The following is a 9,732-nucleotide window of genomic DNA, read 5'->3' on the forward strand; positions in this document are numbered from 1 at the left end:
GTTCAGAAATAGCTACCAACTGTAAAAGGTTTAGTTTGGGGGTAACAAAGTTGGTGCAAAAGCAATCATTTTCTTTTGTTTGCTTGATCACTGGAATTTTGTTAACTTTTAATGCATGTCTTTCACTTAATTGGGTCATGTTTTTTCTAAAATTTAAATTTTTCTTCTTTCTATAGCCCTGCCATAGGACAGGCTGAGGCAGAGTCTCAGTGTTGCCCTGTTCAGTCTGAGGCAAGTGGGATTTATTTTATTAATTCTAGGGGCTTTCACAGCTTTATGGCTGTTGGATATTTATGTCCCCAAACTTGCAGCAAGTTTGGTGAAGGCCCCTAAATTTATTTTAATTTAGGATTTTTATTTTCTTTTGGTAGATGGGCTCTATATTAATATTTATCTTTTTATTATTACTGCATTTTTAAGAGTTTTAGGGGGAGGGAACATGTTTTAAGGTATTTGGGTATCCTCTCTTGCTGGAGTGTTTCCTTCATGGTGGTCAGATAGTCTTTCAGCCACATCTTTCCTTCCTCCCCCATCCTTCCCCTCACCCTCAGGAGTCTTCGTGCTGTTTTGGGTTTTATTAATGTGGCTTCATGTAGTCTTTGAACAGGTGGCATGCAAATATCAATTGCTAATGTTTCCTCTTCTGGGAAGTTCCGTTTAATAAAGTGTTTAAAATACTTAGGTTGTTAATGACAGGTGACATAAACTATAAAATTGTGTAATCTAAGCTACTTTCCTTGGAGAAGAGTATTATGACATGAATGCTACTACATTTGTGAGCTGCAGCACAACAAATATTAATGTAGAGCCCTATGAAGAAGCAGAGATTCAAGGTGATAAAGCAAAACCGAGGAGTGAAAAGGTGAAGTGGTAGATTTTTCAGTATACTGGTTTCAGAGAAAATCTTTTCATCAATTGTACCAAACTTCACGGTACATTTTCTGTTGGCAACAACATGTTGAAAATCATAGCATGCATTGGAAACTCCTGAGGATTGTGTAGCATAGGCAAAAATTGCTTAACACATGTTGTCACTTGAAGTTTTCTTTTGCACAGTGAGTAGCATAGAAGTCTACCTTTTATGTTGAAAAAAAGGAGCTTTTGTGCTGTTGCTGTCTATGCATTGTAAGTCTGTGGGTTTGGGTACTTGAGGTTGCTCACGGCCATCTTCAGTCTCGAAAGACCAGGCTTTGTCCAAGGAGATCTTGCAGCTTACCTTCAGTGACATTCTTTTATTAACAGATGTTGATTTTGGAAGGACTTTTCTTTCTTTAATTCTTTTTGTAACCCGTTTTAACGTTTGCGGAGTCTTTTGGTGGACACGGAATGCATTTCATTTCTTCTTCTATTTTGCTATAAGTAATGATGCACCTGTATGATTTGTTCTTCAGTTAAACTTGCTGCGAGTTTTTTTTTCTTGGTTACAAAAGTTGATTGCACATTCCTCTTATTCTCTCCTTTGTTTGTATGCTGTCCTTGATGTTTTTCTTAGAAAACCCTCCCCTCCGCCCCAACCCTGTTCTGCCCATGGAAAAAGGAAGCGTCCTCTGTCAACTGTTTTAAAATAATTAATGAGCACAGTGTGGTTTTTCTGATTTTTGTTGTGATGCTGCCCTTTGTAACAGTGGAGATGGGAACACATCAAGATATATGCTGCATCCGGCATTGCTGTTTCACATACTCACTCTATAGAAACATTTAATCTGGTTCCTATTTTTCTATCATATCTAAGCAAACTGTTTTAACAACAACAAAAATACCTGGTATGGCTTGTGCTTCTTGCTTAAGGTTAATCTGTTAAGATACAAAACTAGTCAAGTAACAAACGTACAATAGTGAACTTGTCGCAAGTTCCCTCTGAGATTGCTGCCTTGCAGAGCAGATTTTATCCAGCTGCCTGGATTTGCTTTGCCATAAGGCAGACAGAAAATTCAGATAAATGCTGCTTTGTCTCTAATATAGTATCTTGCTTAGATCCACACTTGGCTTAATAATGTAGTGGCAGATAAGCATTATCTATTTGGAACAAATTTCTTTGATCTGTTTTTGTTGAAGATAACTGCTTGTCGTGTTTGCGAAGTTTCTTTTAGGCAGTTTGTGTTTGCCTTGTGCCATTGTGCCATTAAGCTGTGACGTAAAGCGACTGATACTTTAGAGCAAGTGAACTAGTTATTTTTATTTTGGCATGATTTGAGAGCTAAATGTGGTTCTAAGCTGGTTTTAGACAATTTCAGAATTTCAAGACAGTGACATTCACGCTCTTTTTTTCTGAAAGAGGCATTTTGGAATAAGACAATTCCATGGGATATTACTGTATGAATTACAGGTTTCCTAGCACGGGGTTTTACTGCTACATTGCAAATACTGCTTGTAATTTCTGGTAGGTAGTCGACGAATCCTTCAATCTCCATTCTTTACTCCTGTAGGTCTCAGACAGGGCTTTTTCTGCTTCCTGTTTAGGAGTTGGTACCTTTAGTAGATCCACCCGTACCACTCTGTTCTGTTACCACAGACTAGTGTGTATGGTGAAGCTTGAAGTGACTAATAATGTGCATCTGTTCACTTGCTGCGTGTTTTGTCCTAAAAGATGTATGTGCAAGTGCTGCTGTCTTTCTTAGTCACAGGGATAGCATCCCAGCAGTGTTCCTTTCTGTGGGAATAGCTCTCAGCTCTTGGACCAGCTGGGCCCTCACCTTTAAAACAGCTTGTAAAATTCTCATTCAATGCAAGTAGTTTGTAGCTTGCTCTTTTTTTGAAGCTGTGTTAATGATTTTCACTTTCCTGCCTCCTCATGTGGATCTAAGGAGGATAGTTTAAAAAAAAAAAAAAAAAAAAAAAAAAAAAAAAAAAAAAAAAACTTGAGATTTCAGTGTTCAAACAGTGTTCAGTTCGTGTTCTTACTGACACTCCAGAACGTGCTGATAGTTGTGCAGCAACCTGTAGTCAGGCTGTGATAGTCTCTCTTTTGCGTGTGTATTTTGTTTTCTTCCTGAGGATCATCATAGTATTTTTAATGACTGTATAAGTATTAATGGAAGGGGGTTCTGGAGTGTTGGTTTTGAGTCATACGGAGATACGTGTTATTTGAAGGTCAAGAATTGCTGTAAATCTAAGCTGCTTAATTGGGAGAATTTGCACCCAGTGGTCAAAGTGAATGAGAGATTTGGCAAATAAAGTACCTACAATGCATGAAGTTTGTCTTGCTTTAGAGTTGTGATGAACACAGCGTGTTCTGAGCCATGCATAATAAAGGCAGGATTCTTTAAATACTGTGGGGAGTACAGAGTTCTGTGGTAACCTCTAGAAAGCTTAAAACGTGTATGTATAGATACTTGTAAATCTGGAATGGAATCTATCAAGTAACTACCTTTTTTCTTTTTTTTTTTTAATCTAGAGTAAATAGATACAAGTCTGAGAGAAGAAAATATTTGAAACAGCCATTGTAGGGATCAAGCTAGAACTGAATTGATTCCAAAGTGTAATATTTATAGCAATGAACAAGCTCTGGAAAAACAGCTTGTGAGCATCTTATATAGTACACTATAAAAGTCAGCTTTATTCAGGCTCTTGATTGTCAGAAAAGGTAGAGTCTTACTAAGACTACCAGAACACACACTCAAAAAAAAAAACCCTGTTGTGCAGTGAATGCATTTTTACTCTTTATTATGTTACATGAAAAATCTTGGAACCTCTATTTGAGGGGGCCAAGCATTTTGGTCTGCTGCTTTTGCAGAAAGCCACATGCTGTCTTAGACTATGTGACACGGGATGTTCTTCAGTAAAGTTCTTCGCCTTCCAATTGCTTAGGCAGCATTGACCTTCACTGTAATAAGCAAACTGTGGTGGCTCAGATGTTTAGACATCTGAGCACTGCAGAGATTATTGAGGTATTTACGCCTTCTAGGCAAGTTTATGTAACTGTCTCTTTGTTTTATGAGGTCATTTTCAGTAGGAAGAATCAGTAACACTGCAGTTCTAATTCATCATCATTTATTTCTCTGTGAATAGTTGTTGTTTCTCAGGATTTGAGAAAAATAATTTTGTCAGGAGAATTCTAGTGCAGGTGCTAACTACCCCCCCTACGCACTCACACACACTCACACTCACTGTTGAGATCATGAAATCTTCCTAAAAAGCTGCTCTTGCAGGAAGTTGCAGCATAACTGTGTTAGCCAGCTGCCAAGCTTCTTAATATCTCCAGTTTTGCTTATTGAATTGGTATAAATCTCAATTTTATTCATGGATGCCATTAAAAAAAGAGAAAAGGAGGGGAGAATATCTCTTCTATTGCTATTCTCAATATCCAGTATGTACATATTAGTTTTAAATAATACCATTTTGGAATGAGCAGTCGTCATTGCAAAAAAATACACCATATAATCAAAAATTATTGCCTTGTTTTATAATTCAGGCAATGATGTGATGCTTTCAGACATAGTAAGATGTCACGCGAAGCTTTTTTTTTTTCTTGGTAACTTCATAAAAGTATTTATTACTTGAGCACCAGATTCCTTAGCTTCCCTCCCATAAACTCTAGTGGAAGGGAAATACATTTTACCCTTTAATCTATGAAAATGATAGAATAAGAAGACATAAGATTGCTTGGTGAAGTACCATGTCTGTCTTAAGTATTTTGTTTATGTTCATGTTAGGCAACAAGGTCACCTTGTTAAAATTCTGGCTTATTTATCAAGAAATACCACAGTAATGAAGGCAAATTCAAGTAGTTTCAGACTTGCCTTTGTATACCTTTTGTTGAGGGACAAATTGCAGTAATTTAATAATTGAATTTTAGCTGCTTTTTTTTTAATGAAAAACTAAGTTGTGAGGAAACTCCTTGGTTTAATGCAATTTGTGTTTTTGTTAACTAGCAGCAGAATTTCAGCATTTGCTACTTACTGGTAGAGAAGAAAAATCCCACAGCACTGCCAGTACAGGTTAGTTTAATCTGTAAGTACCTGATGTTCCTATTTGAAATACTCTGTTCAAATGATGCCGTTGAAATACGTGAGGAGGGGAATTCTGGTTTCTGGTATGTGAATGTGTCCTTACTGTTTACTACTGTTTTCAGTAGTGAAGAAACTTTTTCCCATAATAATCTGCAATGACTTTAACCACACCTGTGGATTGGCAATATTTGCAGTCCCTTTTAAACGAGATTTTATGTAGAACTCTATGAGAAAAGGCAGTCTGCTTTTACTGAAAAACATAAAGACCTTTGAAATTGAAGATAGTTCTTAAGTAACATGGTGACTACAAAAGAGGTAATGTTTTAGCAGTAAGCCAACTGTAGGATATTATATTCATAGTCTGGCACAGAAAAGAATGCTATTGGTAACAACCTGTAGCAGTAAGTTTTCTAGATATTTTAAATTACTACCTCCTACCAGTACATTTCTGCACCATCAGGTATGTTTTCAGGGAAAACAGTCGTGACTTTAAGTCCATTTCAATACATTATAGGCTGCCTACAAACGTATTGGGTTTTTGAGCTGTTCTATCTTATTCCAGCTCATTTTTTTCTTCCTTTGTCCACTCAGTATTTCTAGAAGTTCTTTTTATTTTCATTGTCTTCAGAGCATTTTACTTAAAGTAAGAGAGAGAAGATTCTTCGTGGTTCTCTGTGATTGGATAAATACAAGACCTGCCTCCATTAATCATTTATTTAGAGTGCCTCACCTCTACAGTGTGGGAGGTGGAAATTGATTGTATGTCTTTGCTCTGATACATGGCCTGATGATAAGCTGTGAAACTTTCTGTACCTTAATTCACTCCTCAAGGATACCTCATCACCCAGTGAATTTGAGGGACTTTTGGAATTGGTGGTGGGTAAGTGTGTGCAGACGAGCAGCTGTTAGTGGGGCGCCTGCGTGGGGCACCCTGCCTGGCACCTCAACACGCTGGAGTAGATTCGTTAGTGACCCCATAGGCTTGGTGCTTCCAGCAGTGTAAGTGGTTTCAGAGTTTTGAATTCTTACACAACTTTGCAGAATCCTTCATACTGGTCTGTGAGTGCATGATCAAAAGAAACATACCTTACAGCTTTTAGAATAGTTAAAAGCAACAATAGTTGCATTAGTTTGTATTTCCTGGCATCTTCTCTACATCAGTTCTGGGGCATCTACGCTAACCTCTTCTGTCTACAGGAGTAGTTACATGCAGATCTGAATAACGTTAAGTGGATGTTTCTTCCTAGAAGAAACAACTGATGCAACCTTGCATAACAAATTCTATAACTGATCTGTTCTCTGCATCTCCTAAATACTAAATGCAGATGTGCGTGACTAAATGGATTTATTTGCTCTGAGACCATTATCTCTAATAGAGCGTTTGCATCTCTCTGTTGACCACTGAGGCTGACGCTTAACACTGTAAGTGGCTCCAGCCTCAGCTGCCGAGTTAACCTGGGGACATCTCGGCTCCGGCAGTGACCGCTGACCTGCTGAACTTGCTCCCCAGCTTGCAATGAATGGGAGTAACTAAAAGGTGGTGTTCTGTGGTGTCTCCTTGCCAAACCACAGCTCCGTGGGGTGCTCTGACCTGAGCTTTGGTAGCGGGTCCTCTTTTTCTGGAACATTACGGTGATGAATTATAGCACTTGCTGGTAGAAGGAAGCTTACTTCTCTTTGAGTTTGTACTGCAGAGAATTTTCCCAGCTGGTGTTAACCTGTCGATCAGCTGTTGGTCCTGTGTTACAGCTGCTGCCCATGGTGCACCTGGGGAGTCTGTCCCCGCAGTGACATGGGCAGGGAGAGGGCAGAGGCTTCACGCTGCCTCCTTCACACTTGGCCTCAAAGGTCCCTATCTCTCACCAGAGGCTCCCCTTGCAGCAGTCAGTCAAGGCTCTGCGGTTTTTGATTGTATTTTAAGGTTTTGAAAGAGGCGTGACCAGACTATGGCCCCACTCAGTGTCAGTACAACCAGGAAAGACTGTGTGCTGATAATCTATTTTTTTAACATAACTTCATCTTGTTTTTATGGAAGTAGTATGGAAGGGATTTGATCACTGATCTTTTTCAAAAGGCAGGTGGGAAATACTGGTAAGTTAATTCCACAGAGTGAGAGACTGGTAAGTAAATGCATCACTTCAATGCATGCAAATAAGTGTAACAGTAACTGTGGCTTAATTTTATAGCATTCGGTTTATAAGGAAGACTTGAAAAAAATACGGCGCTAACATGATTTGCATCTGTTGGACCTTCTCTGAGCCTCTGTCTACCTCTTTGTAGCAGTCTCTGATTAAACACCAGTGAAACACTGTTTCTGTGTATTTTTTCCCCTCCTTGAGGACCTATATAAGATGCTGAAGCAGCTAACAAATAAACTGCAGTAAGTATTTAATTACCCTTCGGTGTTTCAGTTTAAATAACTTGTACTGGTTCTCTTTCTTATAAACTGTGTAAGAAGTGATTTGTATGAGCTTTACTCTCTGGATTTTCAATCTTGGTGATTTTCTTTCCTCTGTTAGTCTTCTCTCCTGAACTGACTGTACAAAAAGTGTAGTTATTTAGGTTAAAGGGTCTGGGACTGTGGGAAGAGGTAGTATGAAAACACCACTCGATACTTAGTAGAGGAGGATTAAATCTTTCAGAGCAAAACTGGAGAGAGGATGGGCTAGCTTCATCTTGGAACCAGCGCTTGGCACTGAGCAGTGAGGATTTCAACTTCCAAGGGTGAGAAAAGGTTAGTAGGCAGTTTGGTCTTATTTAACTTCTACTGTTAACTGATTTCTGAGACGTACAAGGAAAATTGATCCATGATCTTCATATTACAGTATTTGGAATGAGTCGTTGAATTTGATGTGTGAAATGAGCTCAAGTTTGAATTGAGCACCTCCTTAAGCGGAGCAGGATGGGGAATGCGGCATCCTCCTTGTTGGGGTTTATGTTGCTGGGTTTTGGCACTAGGGGAATCGGAGAGTGCAGTTGAGAGGCAGGAAAAAGACCTCAGTCCTAAAAGCTGCCTTGAGGAAGGAGCCTTTTCATTCCACTGGTGTTGGGAGGGTTAGATGCGAGCGGGTGTGGGAGGACAGAGCTGTTCTCTGCACTGTGTCAGCTTGTTCTGCACGGGTTGGGGAGGGGGGGAGACTTGAGTGCTGGAGTACGAGGTTGGGCTGTTTTCTCCAACTGTGTTCTGTTTTTATTGGGAAAAGGGGTGAAGGAGGCTCATGCTTTATAATGTCTTGCTAAGGCCAAAGGATTTGAATCTCAGCCTTTCGTTTTATGGGGAAAGGGGGTTATCGTTGAGAAGCAAGACCTCAGATTTGGGAAGTGGCCTTTGGGCAAAGGGTCTGCAGCCACGACTTGGGGTTAGGGAGTCTCCTAGTGTCCCAGGGGCAGCTCCTGCCTCGCCGGCGGTCCCGGGCTTTGGCTCTGCTTCCAGGGCCTGGGGGAGGGTGAAGGGTGCACTGGCTTCATCCTGTCTGAGCCCTTGCTGCTGCTGCTGCTACTCTAAATTCACTGCGGTTTGCAATTCCTTTTACAGGTATTAGCTGTGCCCAGATCGTGACCGAAGGAAAGCAAATCAGTCCCTTTTTGTTGTTAGAGCTATACGTACAGGTAGGATAATTCAGCTTGTGTAGAAACTTCAGTTCTACCTGAATGTTACTCACACTTGGCAAACAAGGCAATCCTGCAATGCTGACAGGCTTTTTATTCCTGAAAGCTTAATCTGAAATGGTTGCAGCCATGGTACTGACCAGAATTCATTTTCCAAGTTAGTAAATCAGATTAGGTGGAGTGAGAGCGCTTTCAAGAACGGGTATGTACACAAGACATGTCTCTAAGCTGTGGCCCATGGCCCATGTTTGGAGGTAATGCTCCGAAACATCTTTCCTAGTATTGGAGTTGTTGTATTGGACTGAGTTGTGTTAGTGTTTTATAAGCTTCGGTGGCAGTGTAACTGCCTAGTTTCACCCCTCTCCACATAAAGATATATCTAGTAGGGTACATAGTATTTATAGGGAGAAACCGAACAAGTATGATACCAAACTGAAGTTGGAGAGCAGGGACGAGGGGTTGCTTTTAAATTTTTTAAATTATCACTGGTAAGTGCAAAGCCACTTAACTGCTTCCTCTCTGCTGCTGTGCGAGGTGGCCTCGTGGTTGAGCAGGATGGGGGCTGGTACAGGCGGCATGGTGCCGTTGGCAGGGAGCTCTGCGCTGCCTGCTTGTTCCAGTGGGGCACTGAACTGCTCCCAATGGAAATGCAGCCTTGACAGGTACTTTGGGGGTTGGTCCTTTGGAGCAGGCCAGATTGTCCCTGTTCATCTCCTGCTGTATTTGCTCACTCCAGGCCAGCCGGGCACTGAAGGAGGGTAAGGGCCTGTGTCCCCCCGCAGTGGTCGCTGTCACTGTGGGCAGAGCCGCCTCTCACATGGCCACAAGGTGAGTGGTGGTCATGGCCACACAGGCGCCCACAGGGAAGGCTCAAGGCCCTCGGGGCAGCAAACAGCCACTCACCCAGGCCGGGCAGATACGGGGGAGCTTGGGCTTCTCCCCTTCACCATCCTGCTCCAAGAGCTGCTGCCGCAGCACAGGGCATCCGCCTCCTTTCCAAATGGGCAAGAGAAGGTGATCCTTTCCTGAGGATGTTTTATTTGAGTACAAGTCTTTATTATTTAGTAAAATTATAAAAGAACTTTACATGAGAAATACAAAAATATGAAATAAGCTTTGATATTTTTTTTTTTTAACTACCCTTTCTTCAAGCTTTAGAAAGATGTAACTTGCT

The 9,732-nt window shown here is 40.8% G+C and overlaps 1 long non-coding RNA gene across 1 annotated transcript; it reads left to right on the forward strand.

The window, feature by feature from the left end:
- The first annotated feature begins 4,822 nt into the window (after nt 1-4,822).
- LOC112953793 lies at nt 4,823-9,566 on the forward strand. Its single transcript, XR_003250617.1, has 2 exons — nt 4,823-7,683; nt 8,485-9,566. It is a non-coding gene; the product is annotated as an uncharacterized LOC112953793 (long non-coding RNA).
- The last annotated feature ends 166 nt before the right edge of the window (nt 9,567-9,732 follow it).

Source organism: Nothoprocta perdicaria, unplaced genomic scaffold (assembly GCF_003342845.1).
Source record: "Nothoprocta perdicaria isolate Ctin4 unplaced genomic scaffold, notPer1 scaffold_46, whole genome shotgun sequence".
Taxonomy (NCBI): domain Eukaryota; kingdom Metazoa; phylum Chordata; class Aves; order Tinamiformes; family Tinamidae; genus Nothoprocta; species Nothoprocta perdicaria.